The following is a 14,012-nucleotide window of genomic DNA, read 5'->3' as shown; positions in this document are numbered from 1 at the left end:
GTTTTGGTTTTGTAGTTTGTTTTGTTTCTAGTAATAGCAGCTTCTTTAAGTATAAGTTCTAAAATTTGTCTTGTCTCTCTTGACTAGAATTTATTTTGGTGGATCTATTGAGAAGATCATACTTTTTTTGCTCCTTTAATGTTTCATATGTTGGATTATATTGATTACTGAATGTTAAACAAAACCTGACATTCTTGACCTAGGAAAAACTATATGATTATTTCACATCATATTTTTAATATATTGGGGATACAAATAGCCAATATATTATACAATATTTTTTATTTGTCTATGAGGAATATTTTTGTGGTGATTTTTTTCTCTGTTGTTTTAGGGTCGTGGAATTACTTGCCTCATAAAATAAGTTAGAATATATTATAAACAGAATAATGGTTTCCTCACCCCCAAACAAAGACGCCCATGTCCTAACCCCTCACATGGCAAAAGCATTTTGTAGATGTAAATAAATTAAGGATTTTGATATGGACATTATTCTGGATAAACTGGGTGGGCCTAATATAATCATAATTTTCCTTATAAGAAGGAGACAGGCGAGTCAGCGTCAGAGAAGACATTGAAGAAGAATCTCGAAGACAGAAAGAGATAAATTATGCATTACCTTTCTGGGTAAAACAATTTGAATAACAGTGGATTTTTCATCAGAAACCATAGAAGGCAGAAGGAAGTAGTACATTTTTTAAGTACTGAAAGAAAAGAAATATCAGTCAAGAATCCTATACCCAGAAAATATCCTTCAGTTTTAAAACGAAAATCAAGACATCTTCACATGAAAGACAACTAAGAGGATTTGTTGACAGCAGACCTCACACAAAAGAAGGATAAGAAAATTCTCTAAACAGGAAGGAAATGATGAAAGAAGATATTACAGAACATTAATAAGGAAAAAAAGAATATGGTAAGCAAAAATATGGGTGTATGCAATAAACTTTCTCCTCTTAGATTTTTTAAATTATGTTTCAATTCTTGAAGCAAACACTATAACTCTGTCTTATGTAATTCTAAATGTATGTGTAGAGAATATATTTGACACTTGTAAATGGGGAGAATAAATGGTCTAAAGGAAGCTGATATTTCAATATTTCACTCCATCTGGTAAAGTAAAAACACCAGTTGACAGTGATAATGTAGGTATATATAATGTAAAACTCTTGGTAACTATTTAAGAAGGTATACACAAAGATACAATAAAATAGCACTGTAGATAAATGAAAGTGGAAGTTTAAATATACTCAAATAAACCATAGGAAGGCAGAAAATAAAATAGAAAAACAAATAGAACACATAGAAAACAAAAAGGCAAACTTAAACCTTATCATATCAATAATTACATTATCTGTAAAAGGTCTAAATATGCCAATTAAAAGACAAAGATTGGTAGAGTAGATTAAAAATCATGTCCCACCTATATGCAGTTTATAAGAAATTAATTTCAATTATTCTGACATAGTCAAGTTGAAAGTAAAATGATGGAAATATATGTATTGTGAAAACGTTAATCAAAAGAAAACAGAATTGTTTATATTGACATCAAATAAAGATTATTTCAGAGCACAAAAAATATTTCTAGGGGCAGAAGGGGGCATTATATAATGTAATCTTAAATGTGCATATACCAAACATCAGAGTTACAAAATATATGATGCAAAAATTGTTAGAATTGGAAGGATAAATAGACAAATCCACACTTACAGTTAGAATCTGCAGCACCCATCTCTTAACAATTGACAGAAAAACTGTACAGTAAATCAGCAAAGATATAGAATTCAACAAACCACCAAGCACAAAGTATAATCAATAAATCAATATTTACAAAAAACTCTACTTAATAACAGCAGAATATGTATTCTTTTCATGTGCTGATAGAAATATGCCAAAATAGACTATATATTATGCCATAAAAAAAATAGCAAATATAAAAGAATTGAAATCATATAGAATGTGATTGCAATAATGTGGAATCAAACTAGAAATTAAGAATAGAAATAACTCAACATATATAGTGAGGAGGCAGTGATTGTTTATTCTTCACAATGATTGGTTATAATATTAGAATTTTCTTAAATGATAGGGAATTGGTTAGTGGTTACTTCATATCGACTTTGGGAAACAGTTTAAGTTTTGCTTATGATTTCCAGAGGCATAAGCAAGAAACGACCCAGGTCAAGTTAGTTTTGCAAAATAAACTAAATTCAGCTTTGTTTGTATGACTAAACTAGTTTGTCTTCTCAGGGCATCTTCAATGATGGACTCTATTTGTTTTTTGATTTTAACAGGTAAAATATAAAGTCTCAAGGAAATTAAAATATATTAAACTGAATGAAAATGAAAATATACCAGATAAAATGCATAAAATACAGCTAAATAAGTGCTGAGAGGATAATTTATAGCACTAAATTCTTACATTAGAAAAGATAAAAGGTCTATATCAATAATCTAAGATCTTCAAACAACAAGTGTTAATGAGTATGTGGAGAAAAGGGAACCTCTGTGCATTGTTGATGGGATTGAAAATTGATGCAACCTCTATGGAAAACACTTAGATTATTTCTCAAAAAATTAAAAATAGAGCTACCTTAAGACCCAGTAATTTCACTTCTGGGCATTTGTCCGAAGAAATCCAAAACACTAATTTGAAAAGATATATGCACCCCTAGGTTCACTGTAGTGCTATTCACCATAACCAAGATATGGGAGCAACTTAAGTGTCCACCAATAGAAATTTGGATAAAGGAGAGGTGGTACATATATACAATGGAATATTACTTGGCCTTAAAAAAAGGAACAAAATCTTACCATTTGAGACATGGATGGGCCTGGAAGATATTATGCTAAGTAAAATAAGTCAAAAGAGAAAGACTTATTTCAGCTTGCTTACAAGTGGACACTACAGGACAAAACAGGAACAAGCAAAATAGGAATGGACTCATAGATGCAGGGAACAAGCTGATGGTTGCCAGACAAGAAAGTGGTTAGGGGGCTGGGTGAAAAAGGTGAAGGGATTAAGAAGTACAAATTGGTAGTTACAAAATAGTCATGGGGATGTAAAGTAAACATAGAGAATATAGCCAGTGATGTGGTAATAGTTATGTGTAGTATCAAATGGGTACTAGACTAGTCAGGAATCACTTTGTAAATTATATAAATTTCTAACCACTATGCTGTACACTTAGAACTAATGAAAAAAATCTAAGTTCTTACCAAAAGAATGTGGAAAACCAAGAGCAAAATAAGCCCAGAGAAAGCAGAAGAAAGGAAATAACAAAGATAAGAACATAAATAAATAAAATCAAAATAGATAAATAGAGAAAAATAGTGAAATGAAGAGCTGATACTTTGAAAAGATCAATAAAATTGCCAAAGCTGTAGCAAGACAGACAGAAAAAGAGAAGGCACAAATTATAAGTATCAGGAATAATACATAGGATGTCAAAACAGATCCCATATACATGAAGAAAGTAATAATAGAATACTCCAAATACTTCTACACTTAAATTTTACAACTTAAATAGATCAGTTCATTTAAAAACACAAACTACCTTAACTCTTTATTTATATATATAATAGATAATTTGAATAGACCTATATTTATTAAGAAAATTGAAAAATAATTACCTCATGAAAAATATCTACAGGTGCATGTTTTTATTGGACAATTCAATTGTCCAACTGGTTTTACAACAGTACAAAAGCAAATTAGTGGAAGATAAATTTTTCAACAAAGAAAGCTGGATTATTTGAACATCCATAGGCAAAAAAAAATGAACTTCAACTTAAACCTCACACTTTATACAGAAAATAACTCAAAATGGATCACAAAATTAAATGTATAAATAGACAAATTACATGTAATAATATAAAAATTAAATGTAAAACTTTTAGAAAACAGTATAGTATAGGTGAAATCCTTCAGAATTTAGGGATAGATGAATGGTTCTTAAAATGGACACAAAACCACTATTTATAAGAACAGTTGATAAACTACAGTTCATCAAAATTAAAACTTTTGCGCTCTAAAAGATTTTCTTAATGGTATGAAAAGATAAACTATAAAGTGAGAAAAAATATCTGTGAACCACATATCTGACTAATTACTCATATCTAAAATATAGAAAAAGCCCAAAAGTCAACAGTAAAGAAAAAAATTTAATTAATAAATGAATAAAAAAAGGCATAAACAAATTTTACTGAAGCTGATATACGGATATCAAATGAACACATTAAAATATTTTTTAATGTCACTAGGTATTAGAGAAATGCAAAGTAAAACCACAATGTAATATCACTACACACCTTTCAGAATAGCTAAACTAAAAAATAGTGACATCGAATGCTGGTGAGGGTGCAAAGAAATTGGATGACTCATACATTGATGGTAGGAATGAAAAAACAGTTCAGCCACACTGCAAAACAGTTTGGCAGTTTCTTAAAATAATTAAATATGCAACTACTATATGGTCTAGCAATTGCAATCTTGGTCATTTATTTTAGTTTACACAAAAACTTGTATGTGAATGTTTATTGCAGCTTTATTCGTAACAGCCCCAAATTAGAAACAACCCAGATGTCTTTCTATGGGTGAATGGTTAAACAAACTGTGGTACACCCATAACATGATATACCTCTGAGCAAGATGAAGAAACACAATTTTGATATACACTACCTGGATGAATTACAAAAGAATTATACCAAGTAAAAAAATTTTATCAAAGGTAACATACTATGTGATTCCATTTGTATAACATTTTAAAAATGATGTAATTACAGAAATGGAGAACAGATTAGAAGTGGTCAAATTTTAAGGCAGGAGTGAAGACAGAAGGGAACTGGGTATGGCTTTAAAAGGACAACATGAGGAATACTTCTGGTGATAGAACTGTTTGGTATCTTGATTATATCAATGTTATTAACCTGGTTGTGATATTGTATTGCAGTTTTGCAAGATTTTACCATTTGGGAAAACTGAATGGATTTTTCTATACTTTTCTTACAACTGTATGTGAATCTTCAATGATCTCCAAATAAGAAGTTCAATTAATAAAATACAATAGAGGATAATATGAACGTCATATGTGTAATAAATTTTAAAATTTAAATAAAATTTTCTGGAAAAACACAGCTCATCTAAAATATTCAAAATTAAATATAAAATTTAAAGTATACTATATTTTTGAGTAAACAGAGTTTTAATAAAAATAGTTTCTATAAATTAATCCTCTAGCCCATTTTCATCCAAGAATATTCCTCCAAACTTATAAGCAATAAATATTCGCCAATCTTATAAACTCCAGATATGGGAAAAGAATGAAAACTTCCTGTATTACTTTCCTAATGCTGCTGCAACAGCAAGTTTGGTGGCTTAAAACAACTCACATCTATTCTCTCAAAGCTGTGGAGGCTGGCCTTAAGTCCTAAATCAAGGTGTCAGCAGGGCCACCTTCCCTCTGAGTCCTCTAAGGCAGTGGTCCTCAACTTTTTTGGCACCAGAAACTGGTGCTCCTGTGAGAATCTAATGCCTGATCATCCGAGGTGGAGCTGAGGCAGTGATGCTAGCGCTGGGGAGCAGCTGCAAATACAGATGAAACTTCTCTCACTTGCTCTCCTGCCGCTCACCTCCTGTTGTGCAGCTTGGTTTCTAATAGGCCACGGACTTGTACCATTCCATGATTCAGAGTTTGGACACCCCTGCTCTAAAGGAGAATCCCAGCTTGCTTCTTCCAGCTTTTAGCTCCAAGTGTCCTTGATTTGTAGCAGCATAACTCCAGTCAATGCCTCCATTTTTACACGGCCTTCTCCCCTGTTCTCTATGTCAAATCCCTCTGCCTTTCTCTTGTAAGGACAATTGTCACTAAATTTAAGGCCCACACATTAAATTCAGGATGATTTCATATCACGATCCTTAACTCAATTACATTGGCAAAGACCTTTTTTTCCAAATAAGGTCACATTCACAGGTTTCAGGGATTAGGACATGGATATATCTTTTGAGAGCCACCATGCAACCCACTACATATTTTATGAGGATAGAGAAGTATTTTCATACCACTATCTGAAAAGAACATTACAAAAAGATTAAAGGCAATTTCTCATAAACATGAATAAAAATTTTCTAAAGAAAATATTAGCAAATCAAATTCATTATGATTTTAAAAAGGATATCACATGAAATTGTGCTTTTTTCAAGAATGCAACATAAGCTTATATTTTAAAAAATTAATCATAACATTTGCTATAGTAACGAAACAAAAGAGAAAGAGCATACGATCATCACAGCATCTATTTATTCTAATTAATAGAATCTAATTAAAACTCTTAGCAATCTAGGAATAGAAGGGAAATTTTGAAAGCTTTACCCCTGCTATCAAAATTTCTCTCAACAATATAGTACAGTTCCTTGCTAGTATCATAAAACAGGAAACAAGTGGTAAAAGGCATGAAAGGAAGAAATAAAACTATCATTATTTGCAGATGATATGCATGTGAATGAATAAAATTTGAAAGAATCTACACTTAGGATGTATAACTAACTGAATGAATTTACAAGATAGCTGGATACAAGGTCAATATAAAGATTAATTTTATTTTAACTAGTAATCAACAAATAGACAATTAAGCGTAAGAAAAGATTCCACATAAAAATAGCAGTGAAAATCAAATATCTAAGAAAGAAATTTAACAAAAGATTTATTACATTTTTGAAGATTCTATGTGCAGTATTCATTTCTGACAAAGAACTATTATCCAAAACATATGAAGAATGCATGCAAATCAAATCTTTTTAAAAGGCAGTCAATCAGATGAAGAAAAGAAGCAGAGATTTAGAAATATTTCACAAGAGTCTATCCAAATGGCTGATAAACTTAGAGAAGGGTGCACAACCTCATTAGTTATCATAAAATTACAAATTAAGACCAGAATGGCATAATGTCTAAAATAAAATAACTAACACTAAATATTGGTGAGGATTTGGAGCATCAGTAATTGTCAACAGAAATATAACTGTGGTGTGTAACTTTGTAGAACCACTTTGAAACTGCTTGACAATATTACAAAGGCTGAATATGTGCCCATCTCATGATCCAGCATTTCCATTCTGAAAGGTTATGTCTAATCAAAATGCAAACATGTTTACCCAAATATTTGCACAAAGATGTTCCTGGCAGCATTATTTGTAGTAACAGAAATTGGCATTGTAGAATATATAAATAATTTATGACGTAGTCCTACAAAAGATACTACTTTAAAACAATTAGATGACTCTAAAACTTAAGTTTGGGCAAAAACATCTTGATGTAAAAGATTACACACTGAACTTCCGGTCAGGATGGTGAAAGAGAGAGATGCTATGCTTGCCTCTTCTTGCAACCACATCAAAATTACAAAAAAACACTACAAAACAACCATCACTAGGAGTCACCTGAGGTTTGGCTGAAGAGAAGTTCTACAACTGGGGACATACAAAAGAGGCCACCTTGAGACTGTTAGGAGGGGCGGAGTTGTAAAATGGGCTGGTCCCACAACTGCGTGTGGCAGTTGAGAATCGGGAGGGATATTTTGTCTACAGAGAACTCCCGGAGTAGCAAGGAGAACTTGCTCAAAACTCAGCTCCCCAGCCCAGGGTTCCAGTGCCAGCAAGAAAAATCCACACAACCTCTGGCTGTAAAACCAGCAGATATTGTGACCTAGTGAGACAGAGGGCAGCAGGAGTTGGAGATGTTCCTCTTATGGAGCCTGCTTGCAGACTTACTCACTGACAGACTCATTCACTCTGAGCTCCGATGCTGGGGTAGCTGTTTGAGGAATGTCAGGGACATATGGGGAGGAACTGAATTGTCTGACTTCACGACAAGGGCTGGAGGGGCGGCTTTCTTCCAGACAGAAGAGCTGGCAGAATCTACTGTTCCTTGGCTGAGCCCTTTCACATCCCAGCATGCAGCCATCGGCAGCTGCCATATCTGAGTTTCCATTACTTGGCAAACACAGGTCATCCTGCCCAGGTAATTCCCTAAGACCCTGCCTCTCTCAACTTGCAAGCCCACCCAAGCTGCCTCTGTTGTTTTTTTTCCTTACAAATGGCCTGTCTTGGCTCATGCTGTGGACTTTCCTAAAACTTCTCAAAGGCTCACAAAAAACAAAAAAGCAGCATCTGGCCTCAGCGTACCCCATACTTCTTCCTGAGCAGCCCCAAGCCTAAGATTAGCGGCAGCCAGCCTTGGTTCCTGGCTCTGCCTCTTGAAGCACCTCTAAGACCAACAAGGGTGGTGGCCATCTGCAAATTATTTGGTTACACTTGTCAAGTAGTCCCTAGCAGTGCACAGACTAGTTCAGGTAACTGAACACAGGTAGCTGAACTTGGTCTGCAGCTGGGTCCCTCCCAGGATACCCATGGGCTGGCATTTCCAGTAGCCAGCTTTGACTGGATCCAGTACACCACCAAGGCTGTATCTGAGGAGGACAAAATCAGGAGACAAAGAAATATGTTCCAAATGAAAAAACAGAACAAAGCTTCAGAAAAGGAACTAAGCAAAATGGAGACAAGAAATCTACAGGAGCAGAGTTCAAAACACTGGTTATGAGGATGCTCAAGAACTTAGTGAGAATTTCAACAAAGATATAGTAAGCATAAAAAAATGACATAGAAATAAAAAAAATAGAACCATTCAGAAATGAAGAATATAATAACTGAAATCAAGAATACATTAGAGAGAATCAACAGATTGGATGAAGCAGAGAATCAAATCAGCGATTTAGAAGAGAAGGTAGTGGAAAACACCTAATCAGAACAGCAACAAGAAAAAAGAATTCAAAGAAATGACCATAGTTTAGGGGGCCTTTGGGACATCAAGTGTACCAACATTTGCATCATAAGGGTACCAGAAAAAGAAGAGAGAAAGCAAGGAATTGAAAGCATATTTGAAGAAATAATGAAGGAAAATTTCCCTAACATGGTGAAGGAAATAGACATACAAGGTCAAGAAATTCAGAGAGTCCCAAACAAGATGAATCCAAAGAGGCTCACACCGAGACACATCAAAATTAAAATTCTAAAAGTTAAATACAAATTGAGAATCTTAATAGTAGCAAGACAAAAGCAGTTAATTACCTACAAGGGAGCTCCCATAAGGATGTCAGCTGATTTCTCAACAGAATTTTTGTAGGCCAGAAGGGATTGGCAGGTAATATTCAAAGTGGTGAAAAGCAAGGACCTATATCAAGATTATTCTCCCTGGCAAAGCTATCTTTTAGAATTGGAGTACAGATAAAGAGCTTTCCAGAGAAGAAAAAACTAAAGGGGTTCATCACTACCAAGCCAGTATTATAGGAAATGTTGGAGGGACTTCTTTAAGAACAAGAAAAAATATGTATCAAAAATATGAATAATAAAATGGCAATAACTACATATCTATCAATAATTACTTCAAATGAAAAAGAATTAAATGTTGTAATCAATAGATAAGATGGCTGAATGGATAAGAAAACAAGACCCTTATATATGCTGCCTACAAGAGTCTCACTTCAGATCAAAAGACACACAGAGACCAAAAGTAAAGGGATGGGAAAGATATTTCATGAAAATGGAAATGAAATAAAAAATCTGGGTAGCAATACTTATACCAGACAAAATAGACTTTTAAAGAGGCTATAACAAAAGAAAAGAAGGCTCAGTAATCTCACTTCTGGATATTTAATCAAAGAAACCCAAAATACTACTTTGAAGAGACATGCAATAAGTTTCATTGTAGCTTTATTTACAATAGCCAAGATTTGGATGAAATCTGCATGTCCATCAATGGATGAATGGTTAAAGAAGAGATGGTACACATATATAATGGAATATAACTCAGCCATTAAAATAAATAAATAAATAAATAAAATCTTTACATCCGCAACAACATAGATAGACTGAAAGAGTATTATACTGAGTGGAGTAAGTCAGACTTAGAAAGACAAATACCATATGATTTTACTTACATGTGGAATCTAAAGAACAAAACACAGAAACAAACTCATAGATACACAGAAAATTTTGAGGGTTCCTAGATGGGAGAGAGTTTGAGAGTGGGTGAAAGGGGGGGAAGGAATTAAAAAGTACATATTGGTAGTTACGAAATAGTTATGGAAATGTCAAGTATAGCATAAAGAATGTACTCAATAATATTGTAAAAACTACATATGATGTCAGATGGGTACTAAATTTTGGGGGTGCTCACTCATAAGTTATATAAATATTAAATCATAATATTGTATGCCAACTATAATTGAAAATTTTAAAATATTAAAAAAGATAAAACAAAACAAAACAAAATAATTGTAATAATTGTATGATGTCGGATAGGTACTAGACTTATTAGGGTGATCATTTCATAAGTTATACAAATGTCTAAGTGTTTTGTCATATATTTGAAACTAATAAAATATTGTATGTCAACCATAATTGAAAAATAAAAAATAATAAAGTAAAAAAATTAAGCATAAAAAAGTAGGCTAAATATCAAAAATATCTGAATTTAATGGCATTGTGTTGATGGACAATAATATATGAGTAAATAGAAATGCATAAATCATAAATGATTTTGTATTTTATAAAACATTTTTCTTGCAATTATTTCAGCAAAATCACTAATTATGTTGTTTTTTAATTAAAAAATATTACACACTGTAAGATCTCACTTATCTAACCATTAAAAACTAATGATATTAGATGTTAAGAGAAACCACAGGAGATTGTTGCTGACTGGGAGGATTATTGATGCTTCTGAGGGAGGGTAGGTGATTTTTTATATGAAGTCTAGTTACATCCATTAAATAGTTTCTGTACATTATATGCATTATGCTTCATTAAATGTTTTTAACACATAATAATAAACGCTAGAGATAATGCCAGCTTTAGCTGTCAAAAAATTTGTTTTAATCTTCACATTTGAGAAAAATGTACATTCTGATAATAAAGAGCATTTTAAATAAGAGGAGGAAATTATAGACTACCAAAAGTAATGATGGAGTAATTGACTATGTCTTTGGAAGAACATAATTTTGTTGTTCTAAACCTTAAATCATGCATTAACATGAATTACAGATGCCTTAAAGTGATAAACAGGAAGAGTTAACCATGTAAGCACTAGAAAAAGTATGAGCAAACATTGCTATCATTATGAGGTGAGAAAACAATTTCTGAGCATAAAAGGAAAACAGGATAATTAAAATGAAGAATATACAGATTTAATTTTATTTATATAAATATGTTGAATGGTTAATGAATTATCATGTATAAAATGAAAAATTAAATAACCAATAATTTATAGATCAGACATAAGATTAACCTTTATATTAAAAAAGTTCTTGTAAATCAATTAGAAATCAATCATACAGATAAAAAGAATATTGAGAAGAGAATCCTTCAAAGGAAAAAAATTAAAATATTAATGCTATAATAAACATATGAGGAAATGTTCATTTTTTGAAATTAAACAAATGCAAATTAATACAAGATACAGCTAATAAACTATCATGCAAAACAGAGAGAGAAAGAGAAAGAAAGAGGAAAGAAGAAAAAAAAATAACGGGCAATATTGTCATGTGGTAGGAGGAAAGGAATCTCATATAAATTACATATGATTTTTTATTCCATGGGTTTTAACCATAAAAACATACAAATGTCTAACAGTGGAATAAGACATTCTTATAACCACAATCCAGAAATAGAACTTCACCAGCCATCACATCTTTTTATCTCTCACAGTCTCAAGCTTACTCCTTTTAAAAGTATTCACAATTCTGTCTTTCATAGTAAGCACATCCTTATGTCTCTTTTTAGTCTTATCTTCCAATGACGCACTCTCATAACTTTTAATAATCTTTTATTCTGTAGATCCTATCTCTATCCCTTTATTTTCTTTACAGTTTATAGGTTGAAAACCTTGGCTTTTTGACCTGTAGAGTTACCTGCAGCCTGGATATTATTGATTGCATCCTCATTAGTGAATTCTCCATAGGAAAGATAAAAAGTTTGGGTGCCTGTCTTTTGTGATATTAGCAACTCAATGCCTACTTAATGTGAGGTTGCAACATGGAGGTATTCAACTTTCATAAAGGCTTTTTTCACTTATTAGTTAGAATGATTTTTTAATAAAATAATACTTCTCTTTATCTACTACTATTTGATTATCCAGTGGTATAATTCATGTAGAAAAAGCTGAAAACATGTTTGATATTTTATTTTTGTCTTTTTAGAAAATGGATTTATTTTCAACCATCTTCTTAAGAGGACTTAGTTTTTGTTTTAATATTTGTATGTAATTACTGATTTAAACATATTTTGTGGGTTTCAATAAACTGAAATTTTTTTAAATAAAAAATTATTTTTTGAAGCTCAAATTGTCCCATTTTCGGCCAGTCAAAGCCTCTTCAAATTAGCTCTTAACATGAATATAGTAGTTTCTGAGAGCTTCCTTGTTCTCTGTAACGTCAAGACAAACATTTCCTGCTTCAGATATGAATTCAGCCATTTCTCTAAAAGACCCAGAATTTTTTTTAATGGGACAGGACATTTCAAGATCATAATCTGCAAACTAGGGTTACTCATCACTTCTGGGTTGTTGATTATTGTTTCTAGTTCTCTTATATTGACAGAGCAAAGAAATTACACGTGCTAAATATGCAGAAACACACACACACATACGCACGCTTGCACACCCACTACCCATAAGTTCATATGGATACTTCAAATTCAAACTCAGGATGAGTTAACGTTTGGTTTAAATATACTTTCCCCAATCTCCCTCCATTTTTATACCTGTATAATATTGATATTGCCTGAGTATATAAACATTACAACCAATACTCTCTCGTTTTAATTCCAATCTATTCTTAGTTCTATATATAACTATATGTTTAATGATTATCACCAGTTCTTATGAATGTTTTTAAAGTTATTTTGTTTGCCATAGCTTATTACCTAGTAAATTTTTCAGGAAGTGTTTATCGGAACAATATTACCAAATTTTTACATGTTAATTACTAATAGTTTTTGTGTGTGTGATTTTCAAAAAGTCAGATTTACTTGATATAAAATACTTGCCTCAACTTTTCTTTCCTTAAATATGTAAATGTTATTCTGTTTTCTTTATGTTGCCCATGTTTTGCTTTTAAAACATAAGATGGTAAAATTTTCTTTCCATTATAGTTATCCTGCTTTTTTTTTTTCTTTTCCTATAAAGCCCAACAATTTTACTAGAATATAGCTGGTGTTATTCATTCTAGGTTGGTATTATCAGTGTGTAGTGGGCTCTTTAACATATAGTTACAAATCTCTTGAATTTCAGGAAAGTTTTTGTGAGTTATTGTTTTTAATATTTGTTTTATAGCCTTGATTTGGTTTTATTCTTCATGCACTCCTACTATTCATGGGATATATATAATATATTATTTGCAACTTTTGAAATTTTTATGTTTCTTTACTTTTTCAATTTTAAAAAATTTTATTTTCTTCTATTTCTATTAATGTTTTTAGTCACTCAAGTTCTTTCTAATCTGTCTCCATTTAATTTTTTTTATTTCTAATTTTGTCTGAGTTCTACATTCTCATTTGAAGTTTTAAAAATTCTGATTTATGTTGTTTTATAATGCATTCTTAATGTCTTTTAGCTCATTTTTGAGGTGTGAATTTTCATGTTTTCTGTGGCATTTTTCTGGTGTGCTTTCATTATGTAGGAATGTAATTATTATCCTTACTCTCATCTTTTTTTTGTTAACTTATGAAATTGGCCCTCAATGTTTTTTTATTGCTCATTTATTGTGAAATGAATTATCTTGAGCTTTCAGAAGGAGAAGTGGTTCAGGATAGTTTTTCTTATTTCAAAGAGCTCCCTCTTCTGTTCTCTTCATACAGACTTCAAAAATATTGTTTTCTGAAATTTCTGGGATCTGTACCTTTCCCCATTTTTACCTGGACCTTCTCTTTACTTTTCAGTATTATCCCTGGCCTGTTCAAATTT

This window comes from Pteropus medius, unplaced genomic scaffold, assembly GCF_902729225.1.
Source record: "Pteropus medius unplaced genomic scaffold, Ma_sr-lr_union100, whole genome shotgun sequence".
NCBI classification, from domain to species: Eukaryota; Metazoa; Chordata; class Mammalia; order Chiroptera; family Pteropodidae; genus Pteropus; species Pteropus medius.
This window is presented reverse-complemented; position numbering follows the sequence as displayed.